Here is a 17222-nt window from a genome sequence, read left to right as displayed (position 1 = left end):
CTCTCCTTCCAGACGTTAACTGATCACAAGAACTTGCCAGCCCATGAAAAACTCTTCTTTCTACACAAATATGTGAGTGGTCAAGCCAAGAGAGCTACTGAAAGACACTTCCTGGTTGGAACAGAGATTTCTTACACAGCTGCTTGGAACATACTTGATGACCGGTTTGGCAATCTCTTTGTAGTTGGCAAGTTGTATCGTGACAAAATACAGTCATGGCACAAGATTGCTACCAAAGATAGCAAAGACCTCTGTGAGTTTGTAGATATCCTGAGCAATGTTGAATCGGCCATGCCTTATGTTCAAGGTTTACAAGCTCTGAATGACTGTGTTGAAAATCAAAGGATATCAGCCAAATTGCCAGAATGGTTAAGTTCACGTTGGAATAGAGCAGCCACCAAGTTACAAGATGAATACAGAAGATTCCCTGATTTCAAATACTTTGTCGAGTTTCTCAACAAAGAAGCTAGAATCAATCACCTCAATGCAAGCAATAAATCTAGCAGAGCAAGAAAGTTTCAAGGACACAGATCAAGATCATTGTAAGTTTCAAAGGAATCGCAACTAAACTGCTAAGACAGTCACCACTTGTTCCAGTAAAAAGACAAGTATTATGTGTTTCTTTTGTAAGAGATGTTGTCACACTCTTCATAAGTGTCACAAGAATATGGAAAGAACTGTTGAAGAAAGACTGAAGTTTGTACAGTAGGAGAAGTTGTGCTTTGGTCATAATTCAAAAGACTGGACCTCTAGGAGATACAAAAAAATGTGGGAAGTGTCACCAAACGTGCCTACATCAGGACTGTGTATATAAATACCCAGGACGAAAAGCTAGAAACAGTTAAGATGAGACCAAGGTCAATCACGGATCTACAGACAAAACAGGAGTATCATTGGATACAACCAGTACGATCGTGACTATGAAGATAAAATTGAAAGGAGTGAAATTATATTCTTATGAAATTAATTCTTTGTGAAGCCAAACACTCAGGAGCTCTCGCAATGCAAATGCCATGCCAACAAATAGGAAGATCTAGAAGAAAGACCATTTGCTCTTCGGTCCTTTCACCCATCCTTCCCCCCTGGGCACATGGTCCAGGCAACTAAAAGTTGCTATGCTCACATAAAACATTTACTATATCTTCAGGATTCATGATCATAAACTTTTCATGTTTGGTGTCATTTTAACCTGTTAGCCAGTACCCCCCATTATGGGACTCACAGCTGAAAATGCCCTACCTAACTTAAAATTGCAACATTTCCTTATTTCAGTGTGCTACACTCTCAATTTTGGTGTCTTTGGAAAGAAGACCCTTTGGGCTTTACTTTTCATCATCCATCACCCCCCAGCCCCCCCAATATTCAGATAAATTCAAATAAGCAATATTCCGTCTGTTTGTGACACTGTATGCAACAAAACCATGCTGTTTTTTACTACCAAGACGCATTTTTTTGAGCTTGAGTTATTCCATAACGGACACAAACAATACTGTCCCTGAAGAACTGAAACGTAAACAAAGGAATTACTATCCATATAACAACGTTATTACTTAGTTGGACTAAACCTATTCTTTGGGATGTCGTTCAGTGGACCCTTACCTTTCTAACCAAACTGGGATTTACAGCTGTGGATGCGTTTATGACTCGTTATTTCGATGAATCTGGTACGTAATGCTTTTTGATTCTTTATGTTTTGATGTGTTCTGCTTAAACAAATTTAGCAAATACATTCTTTATAAGCTTTCAATTTAAAAACAGTGATCTGTCGTCGGTGTTTGAGGCTTAGATCTTTATAATGATATATAGTTTGTCAAAATTAATTTTGCCCCTTTTTATTTAATTTATTTGTAAACATTGTCACGTGCAAACAAAGACAGTTCAGTGCGTTGGCATCCAGGTGCGGGTTAACAGGTTAAAGGTCTTTGTGCGATTGGTAAATTGGTCTCAGTTTTACAGTAGTTACTTGTATTAAGAGAAATATTGAAAACTGTTGTAGAATTGTGTTCTCCTGAGGAAGGGTTGTGTCCCACTTTAGGGTCTGTGAGAATGCTTATCTGTCTCCAAGTCAGGTGCGACCCTGGGGCCACGAGAACCTAACAAAACGAAGGGTCTTTTATGTTTTTACAACTGATTTGAAGATTTCTTTGTTTTTCTTATTTGGGTATATAAGGGAGGTGACAAAACATTGCGGGGCGATTCTGTAGCCAGAAAGCCCATAGTAGGGAGTGTGTCCACATGTGCAGTCAGGTGTGCATCCTTTATTCCTAGATTTATCTTTAGCCCCTTTCACACTGCACGTTGGTCCTGGAAAATTGCCAGAAAATTGCAGGATCCCCTTCTGTGTGAACGCAAAGACATCCCGGGATTGATTCCGGATCGATCCCGGATTGGGGACCTAGTAACATTGCCAGGTTCAGTCCTGGAACGAGCTCTGTGTGAACAAAAGCCAGAACCAATGCCATAAAGGTTGTGTCGTAGTGATGACGCACGTTATTGCGCGACTCTTTTACCAGGTGTTTTGAAGGCAGATCAACGTTCGCGACTAAAAAATGTGCAAACTGTAATGAAGCAGAGATCAGTTAGCTCCTCACTATCCACGCTGAAGCTGAAATCGTTTGCCAGCTTAAGTAAAAATTAACGTGCCTAGTATTTTCGACTCATACATTACACATCACATCCTGATGTCACGTGTCATTACGGGACATTTACGGGTTGTGTGTGAATGCACGCACAGTTTCCGGGAAATCACTGTCAGTGTGAAAGGGGCAAAATCTAGCGACCCCGGGAACAATTGCCGGGACACATTATCCATGTAATTTCCAGAATCGCAGTGTGAAAGGGGCTTTTTGAGAATTTGATGTCTTGTATTGATTTGATATCTTTGAATTGACTATGTAAATTGGCATACTACATATTTACCTGACTGATAATATATTGTTATATTTGATTTATTCTGATCTCTTCTGAAATCATTTTTCAAGTAGATGAATGTGTTGTGGTATTTCCGCAAATATGCGTTCAGGGCAGATCAAACTGAAGCACCAATGGATGAACCATGGGGAACACCATTAGGGGCTTCTGATTTCTGACTGTCACTGGCTTAACACGGTGTAGCTCTGTGGTTACAGAGAAAAATACAATTTTTATTATGAGCATGCAGGGTGTAGTTCACTTAAAGGTATTATAACCACTCTACATCCTCTGAGTAAGTTCGGAACTGACGAGTTTGTGTCTGTTGGTTCACTATCAGCCGAAGTGCAATTCCTGTGCTGTACCTGGTCCCTAATGAACGAATAATTGAAAGTATGGGATTTCCAGAATACTCAAATATCTAAATTAATAAACAATGGATATCTGTGATCAGTTTTGATAGAAATATTGCCCAAATTTAATGATCACATGAAATTGGAGTCAGATTGAACACAGAGCTAGAATAAATTTCAAACTAAATCCTGATAAGCGCTAAAATCTGGTAAGCGCTTCCGTAGCCTGATGTCAAAAACTGAGAGACTTAGGAGGAGTTTCTTCCCCAAGCCATCAGGCTCCTAAACTCAAAACCAGCCTCTTAACATCTTCATGTCTCCACTTAATATTCAATTTATCAGTAAGATTTTCATCATTCTCTACCTCATATTGACATACTGACAGTGTCAACTTGTTTGCACATTCGCCTCTTGCACATTCCTGTGTATCTTAATACCAAACACAACATTATAATGCACATATGCACATTGCCTCTTGTACATCCCTGTGTATCTTAATATTTAAGACTACAGTTTACTTTCATGCACATTATTTTCCACTATATATTTAATTCTACATTACACATCTTTTTATATATTTTTATATTTTATTCTATATTTTTATTGTTTACTTTTATTTCGTTCTTTCATAGCTATATTTATGTATATTTTCATCTGTGTTGTATTCTTTAATAATTGCAAAGTCTCATTTACAAACATATTCAGTTTAGTACCACATATGAAGGTCAACTTTAACTTGAAAATACTACTGAAGTAAAAATCACAAATCTTGAATCTTGATAAATTCAGAAGCGCAAGTAAAAGACCAAATACACAATAAACCTTTGACCAGGCCGCTGGATTCCACTTTTTGGGCTGGCGGGTGGATTCTTACAAAATCTTCGGTGTAAGTCATAGGATTATCCTGAAGCAAGTTCTCAACAGCTGGTGAACCATCTCACAAGCTCTAGTCTGAAGTCTTCTTCATAAACAGGAACAAGGTTAAGGAGATGATCACTCCAGCAGAGATACTGAAGGTTTTTGAGTCAGACTTTGATAAAAGGAATAATGAGGAAGTCTCAACATCGCAAGAAGACTTAAGGTTTTTGGCAAAAGTTAAATAAAGGCATTAAGCAAATGCAAGACGGCACTATCAGATGCAATTGCCGTTTAAGGGTGAGAGACCGGACTTGCCAAACAAAGTGTGTGCAGAGCATCGACTCAGATCTTTAGATAAACATTTAAAGAGGGATGAGCAATACCACAAGGACTACCTGGCTTTCATGAAGGACATAATAGCAAGAGGCAGTGCTGAAAAGGTCCCAGAGATGGAATTCAGCAACCAGCATGATATATCCCTCACCATGGGGTTTTACACCCGCAGAAGCAAGGCAAGATTTGCATCGTCTTTGATTGCTCTGCAAGATTTCAGAATACTTCTCTGACTGAGCATCTACTGACTGGGCCTGATCTCACAAATACCCTTGTTGGGGTCTTGTGTAGTTTCCAGAAAGGGCAAGTTGCCATCATGTGTGATGTGAAGCGTATGTTCCACCAGTTTTATGTTGTCCCAAAGGATCGGGACTACCTGAGGTTCCTATGGTGGGAAGAAGGCAACATGGAAGCCCCACCAGCAATTTTTCAGATTAAAGTCCACTTGTTCGGAGCTGCCTCCTCACCTGGATGTGAAAACTTCAGGCTCAAGTACCTTGCTGCACAAGGTGAAGGCAATTTTAATCAAGCCACAGTGAAGTTCAAAAGAAAAGAATTCTACAAAGGATGTGTCATGACAAAACAGGCTGGGATGAACCACTTCCTGATGACCTCAAGCCGCATTTGGAAGCTTGGCTGCGAGACATCCAAAATCTGTCTTTGATAAAGATAGTCTCATTGTTAGTCTAATTGTTATGTGCCATCAACATTCAAGGATGTTCAGCAATATGAGCTACACCATTTCTCAGACGTAAGTGTGTCAGGCTATAGAGTATGTTCATACCTCAGATCTGTGACCGAGTCTGGAGAAGTCTACTGCACTCTCATTATGGGTTTGTTAAAGCTAGGGTTGCCCCAACAAAGGTAACAACAGTCCACAGACTGGAGTTCTCAGCTGCCATGGTTGCTACAAGAACTAGTGATCTGTTCAAGAGAGAACTAGAATTGGATGGCAATCATGAATACCACTGGACCGACTCCAGGGAGAGGTTGACAATGGAGACCCAGAGCTCAAAAGGGCACAGGTTCTTATGACCAAGGCAAAGGAAGAGTGGTCTCTGTCAGATCACCTGCAAAGGTTTTCAGATTGGAAGAGGGCAGTGAAAGCTGTAGCGAGGCTCAAAACATTTTGCAAGAAGTGTGAAAGATTTGGTAGAAAGAGCCAACAAATTCACAACACTTGAAGTAAGAAAGGATGCTGAACAATTCGTAATTTGTACAGTCCCAAAAAGAAGAGTTCAGTGACAAAATCAAGTCTCTAAGGCCCCATTTACACTACATGGTTCAAGTGACCCAATTCCGATTTTTTCCTCTCATGTGGCACAGATCGGATATGACCGGTGAACGTGTAAGCAGGAAAAAAACGCATGGATTCCGATTTTCTCAGATCGGATTCAGGCCTCATTCATATGTGGTAATAAATCGGATATGAATGTAAGCAGACAAAATCGGATATTCCCCAGTAAATGCGAGTCGTACGTCATTAAAAAAGTGACGTCAACTCAGGTGGACGCCACCAACTGATATCACATGACTTATTATAGGCGTGATAGAGGACGAAGGATACACACAGTGGAGCAATGCCAAGGTTTCATGTCTTTTAAGTCTTTGGGACGAAGAGACAGTGCCATGGCAGGCAAAAATGCAGGTTTGTTACAGAAATAAATCCGTGTTTAAAGACATTTCACGAGATATGGGGAGGCACGATTTAAGCGCTTTTTTTCTCCGCCGCTCCGTACGAGACCAATGTTTTGCTGATTTTTTTGTTGACTTTTCAAAATATTGTCGAAAGCAAAACACTGTATAATATTATTTGCATCTGCATCCATTGTATTTCGTGCTGTTTACTTCCTTTTCCGCGTCAGAACGTCTACGTTTGGTAGTTTCAGCAGTGTATAGTGTAAATGCAAAAAATCGGATACGGGTCACTTTTAAAAGATAATGTAATCGGGTCGTCAAAAAAAATCGGATATATAGTCAGAAAATCGGATTTGGGCATCAAGACCTGCAGTGTAAATGCAGCCTAAGACAAGGAAAGAAGTTAATTCAAATCAGTTCAACAAGCTGTACAAGTGAAGTCTGTTTATTGATGAGCATGATATCCTATGGGTGGGAGGAAGGGCATCATGCATCTTGTCTACTCATAAAACACTTCCATTAGAACAGGGGTGTCAAACTCAGTTCCTGGAGGGCCGCAGCCCTGCAGAGTTTAGTTCCTACCCTGCTCCAGCATACATACCATGTAGTTTTCAAATAAGCCTAAATTATTAGATTAGCTGGATCAGATGTGTTTAATTAGGGTTATATCTAAACTGTGCAGGGATGTGGCCCTTGAGGAACTGAATTTGACACCCTTGCATTAGAAGGTGCAACATCAAGGTTGTGGCATGACCATTAATGAAATCCACTCCGGTGGTATTTGGATTCTGGGATGCAGTAGTGAGTGTCATCTCACATCTACAAAATGTATTAAGTTGTAGGAAGCTATGGAAATGCAATCAGGAGCAAAGGATGGCTGATCCGTCACCAGAAAGGATGGAAGCTACTCCCCCAGGAAAGGAGAAAGCTGACGAGATATGGACTCCTGTTCACCTGCATGTGTTCACGAGCTGTTCATCTTGAGGTACTGGATGATCTTAGCACTAATGCTTTCCTTAACACACTGCATTGTTTCATTGTGATACGTGGGCAATGTAAGTCAGCTGGATAGTGATCAAGGTAGCAAATTTATCGGTGCAAGAGGGAGAGTTCCTGGAGAGCAGATCCTTTCTCAGAGGATTCGGCCAGGGAGGGGCTGTCGCGAGGAGCATGAGTTCCGGGAACCAGGTCCTGTTTGGCCAATATGGAACCACTAAAAAAGACCAGCTCCTCGTCCTCCCTGATCTTGCACAGTATCTATGTGAGTAGGCTCACTGTGGGGAATGCATATTTGTGCAGGCCCCAGGGCCAGCTGTGTGCCAGTGCGTCCATGCCGAGCGTTTGCCTCAGTTAGGGAGTAGAACCACTGTCAGTGGGTTGTTTCTGGAGATGCAAACAGGTCTACCTGAGCAAAACTCTGAACCTGGAAGTGCTGCTCTCCTCAGTGCCATCACAAGCCCCTACTGGCAACTCCTAACCACTTGAGAGACCTCTCAAGCTGTCTTAAGTAACTGGGAGAGTAAGAATGATTCTTGGCTTTAAGAAATTTTATAACTTGCTTAGTTTGAAAGTAGTAGTAAATTTAATGAATTTTCAGCACTTAAGACTAACATGGCACTTTGATAAGCTTGGTTAAATACAGGCCATGGATTCTAAATGGGTGATTTAAACTGCCAAAAAGTTAATGTTTTGCTAAAGGGAGACCATTAAGTGTAAACCCAACATGTCAAAATCAGAAAGGTTTTATTTAAAATGCTATTTTCAGAAAAAATGCAGGCTATATAGATAGTTTTATTATAAATGAATATATTCTTCTGAACATAGTACAAATAGATTTCTGCAATTTCTCTGAAAATGTCTATATGTTTTATGAACATGGATTTTTGCCCTGTATGTTTATAGTCCCAGACCCTCTCTTCAGATTACTAAATATTTAAAGATCGCTCCTTCCATTTAATGAAGACAGTTCATAAGTAAAAAGAATACATTGGCAAAAAGGTTTCAGCATAACATAGAACTAGAAAATAAAAGAATAACATAAAAATAAAATTTATTGTGATGCATGAAATTAGTGTAAGCACTGTAGTCATTCTAATATCAAGGTGGTTGAACACATATAAGTGGTTATAAGAAGCTTAAATGCATTCTGAAAACAAGGGTACAAAAATCCATAAATCAATGGGTTACAAGTGGTGTTGAGGTATGCAAACCAAAACAAAAACATCAAAAACATCAGCTGGGGTCAAAAAAAAAAAGGACAGAGAGCAGTAAAATACTGCAGCCAGCAGAACAAAAACACCCATGACATGATTAATTTATGAAGTTTAACAGAGATATCGATCTTATCATTATCATTTTTTTTTTTTTAGAAAAATCATGTTTAAATGTGAGTCTCAATTATGATCCATGACACTTTTAATGAACGTCAAAATTGTATTGCACTGCATTATATGTTTTGAAACTACAGAGCTTTGATTATAAAAAAAAAACTAAGCATTTAAATAATATTTTCCTCAAACATATTATTGTGAGATTGATATTTATCATTTTATGTAAGCAGTCTGCTATACTGTTATAAAGATCTCAATGATTTACATTAGACATCAGAATTTCACCTTACTATTTGCTCATATAAATATCAGCAATTGCACCAAAATGCATATTTTTGCTCAGTTTGGGCCTCATTATTCATATTCTCACTATATCATATTATAGAGTCATAAATCAAAATGCAAATCAAATAACAAACACAAATATATATATATGCTCGTCAGTTAAAAAAGTTTGCATACAGTATGTGTTTGTTATTTGACTCCTCAGGCTTTTATGACTCTTACAATATGATATAGTGAGAATATGAATAATGAGGCCCAGACTCCAAACTGAGCAAAAATATGCATTTTGGTGCATATATATATATATATATATATATATATATATATATATATATATATATATATATATATATATATGCATATTTGCATATTTCCTCACTGCAGTTCGTCGTCGTAACTGACTTGAGTAGGCAAATGCTCACATTCAATGGTGTTTGGCACTTTGGAGAGTGCCAGACACCATTGGAGACGTTCTCTTCACGGATGAATCCTGGTTTTCAGCATGCCAATTGCATGTCTTAGAGTCTTAGATCTTTGAGTTCAGCTCATGAAAAATGGGGGCAAAAACAAAAGTGTTGTGTTTATAATTTTGTCCAGTTTATATCCTATTATGAGAAAATAAAGATTTGAAGTAAAGGTATACTCAGATTTTGCCTCCGTTGTGCCTTTCCTTCCCACAGCCGTGAACACCCTTAGGGGACTGAGAAAAACTTTGGTGGCAATGAGAAGAAGAAAGATAATTTTCCTATTTAGAATGATTTTAAAATGTTTCATTAAAAATTATAAATATGACTATGATTTCTAATGTCAGGCTTTACAGGGTTAGGATATGTTTTATGCTCTGTTGTACCCGGGAATAAAAAGATAAAATGAACTGTGCCATATAAAAGAGTTGCAGTGGGGGAAAAAAAGAAGAAAGATGACAAATGATAAGTCTGAGCACCTTATTCAATCAAATGCAAAAGTGTTACAATCCTTGATGCCACAGATATAAGTGGAAATAAGAATCTTAAATGCACTCTGAAAACAAGGGTAGAAAAAAAACCATAGATCAAGGGGTTACAAGTGGAGTTCAAATATCCAAACCAAATTACAGCATCAAAAAACAACAGCTGGGGTGAAAAAATTGAAAAAAGGGTCAAGAGCTGTAACAGTAAAAAAAGGAAGCCAGCAGAGACAAAAAAAACACCCATGACAATGGCCAGAGTTTTAGCTGCTTTTCTCTCTCTGTGAGCAGAGCTTTGGTTCTTCAACCTTCCAGTCACTCTTTCTGACATAACTTTTGCGTTGTTTTTGTGCAACATAGAAGATTTGCATATACAGAGAGCTCATGATCATCCCGGGAAGAAGAAATGTGAGAAATAGACATATAATACCCCATTGCTTGTTAAAAAACAAAAACACAACTTCCCCACACAATGAGTCTGCAATATCATCATCTCAAGTCCAACTGCAAGTATTCCTGAAACACAACAGAAAAGCTGTACACAAATGAAACCAGCCATATGAAGATAATAAATGAAGTCACCTTGTTGTTTGTGGACCCTCATTCTGTATCTTAGAGGGTCACAAATGGCCATGTACCTGCGACAGATATTAAACTGAGATGTAGTACTGAGGAGATACTGAAGCTTGTGTGTCTAAACTAGCATGCACTTTACACATAAAATCTCCCAGATACCAGCAGCCTTCAACAGATCGCACCATGCTGTTCGGCATGACCAAAGAGCCCAGGAGACAGTCGCTGGCAGCCAGAGAGCGAACAATCAGATGAGTTGGAGACTGAAGCTGTTGAGTGAAGTGAGAGATGGAGATGATGATCAGCAGGTTCCCAAAAAACTGTTGTGAGGATCATCAGCACCAAGAAAGCCCATATATTGCCACTTTAACCACCACGTTACGCTGTACTTTCAGACAGGAGTCCGGCCAGAGTGGATAGCAGAGAAAAACAATCTGAGTGTTAGTTTCATTTGAGTCATCACGTCTGCTCTGGATACTGAGATAAATTCCTTTGAACTGTAAAAAAAGGCAGTTAACTATAAGCCAAAGTCTAAGCAGAATAATTTTGTAGATTATAGTTTGGTCAAAGACCAATATCCAAATACAGGTGAACATATATAGTACATTCCCAGCTAGTTACCTCCCTAAATTGACTCAGAGCAGCTCAGATTTGGTCATATATATTCTCAGATTTGAGGCAGCCCTCCCTACACCTGTCACTGTTACCCCGAGTACAAAAAAAAACAAAAAAACAACATGACCACCTGACCTGAAGCTCAATAGATGAGTTGGAAACAGTATTACACCTTTACTGAGGGTATTCTGGCCTTAACGCACAAGTATTTTGACATATTTTAAGTAATTTTGTCCCATTCATTGGTATGACTATAACCATGGCAGTCACTGCAATTTTTTTGAGATAGAATCCCACATTCACAAACAGATGTGCACCTGAAAATGGCAGCATGTATGTGGCCTTTGGTCCTTTTACAAGCATAAAAGCAAAACTTTATTCAAAATATTGAATGGATTATGTGTAGCCTATATGTAATATGTATATGTAATTACTAAAAAACTTTTCTCATCTTAGTAAATCACAATCTAATGACATTACGTTATAATCAATGAAGCTCTCTACATTGCATGGTGATCCTCTTACAACCCTATTTCCAGAAAATTTGGGCCTTTTGTGAAATACCCATAAATCAAGAAGATGTTATTGTTCATTCTCTTTAACCGGGAGTTATTTAACTAAAGTACAAAAAAAAAAAAAAACATCCAAGTTTTCACTGGCCAAATTATGGCTTTAATGGCTACGCCTTGTAAGTAAACTTTTAATTACACCTTAAAGGGATCATGAACTGAGAAATCAAAATTACCTTGATCTTTTGACATATAAGAGGTCATTGTACTTTAAAAACATCCTGTAAGTTTCAGAAATCAACACTTTCTCGTTAGTCTACAAAAAAGCTTATATTGAAGCCAGTATGTCGAAATGACAGCTTGTGGAATGTGTCACTTTATGATGTAATAGTGTGGCTAAACCCCGCCTCCGCAGAGGAATAACAATGGAGCTGCTTCTACATCACTCCTGATTAGCCCCCGCCCCCGATTCACGCATGTAGTGTACAGTAATAAGAGATAAGCAAGCACAATCTACAAAAGAAATCAAACGATAAAAATGGCTGACAAGTGCTTCCAAATTATTTTTTTTCCTACTATGGAAGTCAGTGGCCTTTTATTGGTGGCCAGCCTAAGGCACACTTAACGTGCAATAATCATGCTGTCTAATCAGAATCTTGATATGCCACACCTGTGAGGTGGTTGGATTATCTCGGCAAAGGAGAAAGTTTTGCGCACTAATACAGATTTAGACGATATGATATTTGAGAGAATAGGCCTTTTGTGGACTAGAAAGGGTCTTAGATCTTTGAGTTCAGCTAATGAAAACTGGTGGCAAAAACAAAAGTGTTTGCTTTTATAATGTTGGGGGGGGGCAGTTTATAATCCTAGCTCTGCGAAAATAACCATTAACATAAAATGAACTGTACCATATAAAAGAAGTTGCCGTGGGGGAAAAAAATACAAATAATAAAAATCTTACTGGTGATGAAGAAAAATGACAAGTGATAAGTCTGGAGCACCTTAGTCCTTCAATACCAAAGTGTTGTACAATCCTTTATGCCAACAGATATAGTTGGAATAAGAATCTCTAAATGCACTCTGAAAACAGGTAGAAAAACCCATAGATCAAGGGGTTGCAAGTGGATTTCAAAATAAGCAAACCAAATTACAGCATCAAAACCAACATGCGGGGTGAAAAAAACCTTGAAAAAAGGGTCAAGAGCGTGGAAACAGTGAAAAAAAGGAAGCACATCAGGAACAGAAAAACACCATGACATGGCCAGAGTTTGAGCTGCTTTTCTCGCATCTGGGAGCAGATGTTTGGCTCGTCAACGTTCCAGTCACTCGGTCGGACATAACTTTTGCGTGTGTTTGTGCAACATCGAAGATTGTCATATACATAGATCTCATTACCGGTCGGACGAACAAAAATTGTGAGAATTAGCATATACTACCCCATTGTTTAGTTAAAAAACAAAACGACAACTTTCCACACCATGATCGTCAATATCCAATCATCTCAAGACCAACTGCCAATTAGTCCTGAAAACACAACAGAAACGCCTGGACACACTTGAAAACCGGCCTAAGAAGATAATAAATGCAGTCACAGTGCTTGTTGGTGACCCCTCATTCCGTATCCTTAGAGGGTCACAAATTAGCCATGTACCTGTCGACAGAATTTAAACTGAGATGCAGTAAGTAGGAGATACACGAAGCGCGTGTCTAAACTATCAGCACTTTTACCCATCAAATCTCCCATATACCCGCAGCCATTCAACAGATCGCACCACTCGCTGTTCGGCAATGACCAAAGAACCCAGGAGACGTCGCTCCTGGCATCCAGATAGCGCACAATAAGATTAGTTCAAGACGGTGAAGCTGTTTGAAGTGAGAGATGGAGAGATGATCAGCAGTTCCCAAAACTGTTGTGAAGGATCAGCACAGCAAGAAAACATACATTGCCAACTTTAATCACCCCGGTCACCTGGACTGTTCAGACAGGAGTCCGCCAGAATGGATAGCCGCAGAAAAACAATCTGATTGTTAGTTGCAGTTGGAAGGCATCACGTCGGCTCTACCATTGAACAGAGATAGTACGGCCCATCTAATTTAACTCCCGAAATACTACTACTATCAGCTCCATATTTGGGTCATATACTAGTTGCTCATATTTGAGTCATCCTCCCTACACCTTTCACTGTTACGCCAGAGTAAAAAAAGTAAAATAGAACAGGAACTCAGGCGATTAAAATGAGAAAAATTTTAGCCTTCAACTGTGTGTCCTGACCTGAAGGCTCAAAAGATGAGTTGGGAGACAGTATTACACCATTACTGAGGGTACTCTGGTCTTAACGCACAAGTATTTTAGACGATATTTTAAGTAATTTTGTCCCGTGCATTGTTATGACTTATAACTATAATACTGGAGATCGAGATTGAGATTTTGGAGATAGAGATGGAGAATCCCACATTCACAACAGATGTGCACCTGAAACTTGGCAGCATGTATGGGGCCTTTGGTCCTCTTACCACATAAAGCAAAGCTTTTTATGTTCAAATACTTGAATGGATTATATGTAGCCTATAAGTAATATGTATAGGTAATTACTAAAAAAACGTTCCTCATCTTAGTACATCACAATCTAATGACATTACGTTATAATCAGTGAAGCTCTCTACACTGCACTGGTGATCCTCGGGACGTTTTGTGAAATGCCCTAAAACTCAAGATATGTTATTTGTTCATTCTCTTTAAATATAAACAAATTTAGATTTTGATGGCTACGCCTTGTAAGTAAACTTTTAATTACACCTTAAAGGGATCATGAACTGAGAAATCAAAATTACCTTGATCTTTTGACATATAAGAGGTCATTGTACTATAAAAAACATCCTGTAAGTTTCAGAACTCAACACTTTCTCATTAGTCTAAAAACAGCTTATATTGAAGCCAGTATGTCGAAATGACAGCTTGGGGAATGTGTCACTTTATGATGTAATAGTGTGGCTAAACCCCGCCACCGCAGAAGAATATCAATGCCTGCTTCTAGATCACTACGCGATTAGCCCACCCACTGATTCACAAGCATGTAGGATACAGTAGACTAACGAGAGAAGCAAACACACCGGTCTAAAATAGATTGGGATATCGAGCTTCGATAGACCAATCTCCTTTGAGTGTAAACTAAACGAGCCAATGCACTTGGCATGCAATTATTGCATATAATAAATGCAGCAGGTGCAATGCATACCAGCGTTTCAATTCGGAATACCGAGCGTCTGGTATCATTGCTGCCATCAACTGTGTCTGCTGTGAACTACGAGTTCAGCATCGCTCTTGGAAGCTTTGTGTGTTGGCGAGATGGCGCTTCAGGTGGTCGTTTCTTGAGTCGAGTGGATTGCGCAATTCATGCTGCACTACCCCCTGTCGTGTTGCAAGCAGCCAATTCCCCTGTGTGCCTCGGCACTAAAAGAGCATTTCCTAAAGAGCAAATTTCTCTAAAAGAGCTTCACGGTTGCATCTTTGGGTAAAGACGTGAGGATCATCTTTATAAGGATGCTATTTCACCATGGCTTTCTGTGAGTGGTCGTTACCTGGCAACAGGTGAGGGGTCACGATCGCTGTCCTCCAGGTGTCTGGGCATCAAGCCCCCTGACGGGGCCTTCGTGATAAGTCCTGTTCCAACTGCGGAAGATGGCCCATACTCAGAGATAGCGAACCAGGAACCAGGAGTCCTGCTGCCACGATCTGGGGTGTTCTGGTGGCGACAGATGAGAATTCACTTCCAAACAGTTGCACGGGTGGTTTGAGGATTACAGTGCGTGGCAAACCCTCCTGCAGGGAACCCAACCCTCTGGAGACCATCACTCCTCTTGCACCTCCAATCCAGTGGAGCAACCCAGGGAATGCGCTGGGTTCCTCTTCAAAGAGCGTACCCAGCGGTATCCAGTGGGGCCCCCCCGACCAGATGTCGATCTCAGCATAAGAAGGAGAGCTGACCGATAAAGATTCGGACCTGCGCTGCCGCCCCCCGGGATGGTGGCCAAGCCTGAAATCGGATCTAAAGATAAGCAGCTATGCTTTCCCCGGCCGGCCAAGAGGGTAGGGCTTGAGTGGAAATCTCCACCACGTCCCAAGCCCTTTGAGGCATGGTTTGGTTTCTCATGGTGGCTCGCGCTGGTTCTCAGCGCCCCACCCCGGTGCCTTTCTTCCCGGAAGTGAATGACGAGCTCACCAGGTCATGGATGGCACCTTTTTACTGCCAGAAACGGCCGGGTGGGCTCCTCCTCCCCCCCCACCCTCGATGGAGGTGCAGCGAAGGGGTATTCTGTGGTTCCTCCAGTGGAGCGGGCGGTAGCGATGCAATTGTTTCCTAAGTCTGCCTCCTGCTGGTGGGGTGAGACCGGTGCTTCGCTTCCGGTCTATAGGCATTCATCTGGTCTAACCAGCAGTGCCTATATGGCTTGCAGGGAAGCTGCTATGCTATGGCGTTACTGCAGGTGCACCAGGCCAAGGCCTGAAGGACCTGCCGAGGCGTGGTCACTATCCAGAAGTTCTGAAAGAACTCCGAACCACCACTGACCCTCGGCGCTCGAGCGACGAGGTTCACCGCAAGTTCTCTCGGGTCATGCGATGTCCACGCTTGTGGTCCAGGAGCGCCAAGTCTGGCTGAGTCTGGTTGAAATGAGGGACGGCTGACAAAGATCAGTTCCTTAATGCCCTGTGTCCCAGAACCGCCTCTTTGGGCAACGTTTTCAAGAACCTGGCCCAGCAGTGTCCTCTGCTGCACAGGAGCAGACTGAGAAGTCCAACTTTCTGCATGGTGGGCAGCTGCTGCCTCCACCACATCCTCCACCTGCAGCGCCCCACCCTGCTCATCACCGAGCGGGGTCACCTGCATCAACCCCCGGCGCCGCAGCCCGCCTCCGCAGGCAGCCGCCAGCAAAGTGGGCGCCGTAGAGCTGGGCTAGGCATGCCAACCCACCCAAGCCCTGTCTGGGGGGGATGGTGAAAGCACCTCTCCCTACCCTGGAGGAGGGCAAGGTAAGAATCTGGAAATCCAAAAGAAAGAGCAGTTTCTCTATTCTGGGTCAAAGGAGGGTACGGAGAGTTGCAGACGGCCCAACACTGGACCTCACTCATACTTCTCCTTTGCAGATGGCCAGCAGGGGGGTCGAGAGCATTAACGAAGGCCCTACTCACACACCTCTGCCAACTGTGGAACCAGGGTGGCCTTGCACCCCACACTCACACCCCTCTCCGGTCTGCTCACCAAGCACAAACGAGTTGGGTCCACTGGGTTCCACCCGCTGCCCAATGCGGGTACGGCTGTTTTTTTTCTTTCATTTTTTTTTTTCCTTTTTTTTTTTTTTCTTTTTTTTTTTTTTTCTTGTTAACTGTCCAATTGTAAGGTTCCTAAGCGCCTGGTCAGCGCTACCCTAGCCAGTTCTCAACTGGCTTCTGCGGGACTATCAGCCTCGGCTATGACAATTCACGTTCACCCGGAGTTCCCCCAAGTTCAGCGGTATCCGCTCATACGTGAAATGTCCAAGGCCCTGTTCTGGGGTAGAGACACAGTCCTACTGGCGAAGGACGTGATAGAGCCGGTCCCTCCAGCCGATAGAGGATGGGTTTTACAGCCTTATTTCATTGTATCCAAGAAAAAGCACCCCCCCCCCCCGACCCCCCCCACCCCCCCCCCCCCCCCCAACCCCCCCCCCCACCCCCCACCCCCCCCCCCCCCCCCCCCCCCACTCCCCCCCCCCCCCCCCCGTGGGTTATGGGACCGATATTGGATCTGAAGTGTTTTGCCCTTCTCAGCTAACGTTCAAGATGTTGGCGAAAGCATCTTCGGGTGCGTCCGTCACCGAGATGGTTTGAGGGATA

General features: G+C 41.6%; 1 pseudogene; it reads right to left on the bottom strand.

The window, feature by feature from the left end:
- Positions 1-9655: 9655 nt before the first annotated feature.
- LOC122149067 lies at positions 9656-16236 on the bottom strand (annotated as a pseudogene).
- Positions 16237-17222: the final 986 nt, after the last annotated feature.

The sequence above is a fragment of the Cyprinus carpio genome, chromosome A20 (assembly GCF_018340385.1).
Source record: "Cyprinus carpio isolate SPL01 chromosome A20, ASM1834038v1, whole genome shotgun sequence".
NCBI lineage: Eukaryota > Metazoa > Chordata > Actinopteri > Cypriniformes > Cyprinidae > Cyprinus > Cyprinus carpio.
The sequence above is the reverse complement of the archived record's forward strand: the minus strand, read 5'-3'. Positions and strand labels throughout refer to the sequence as shown.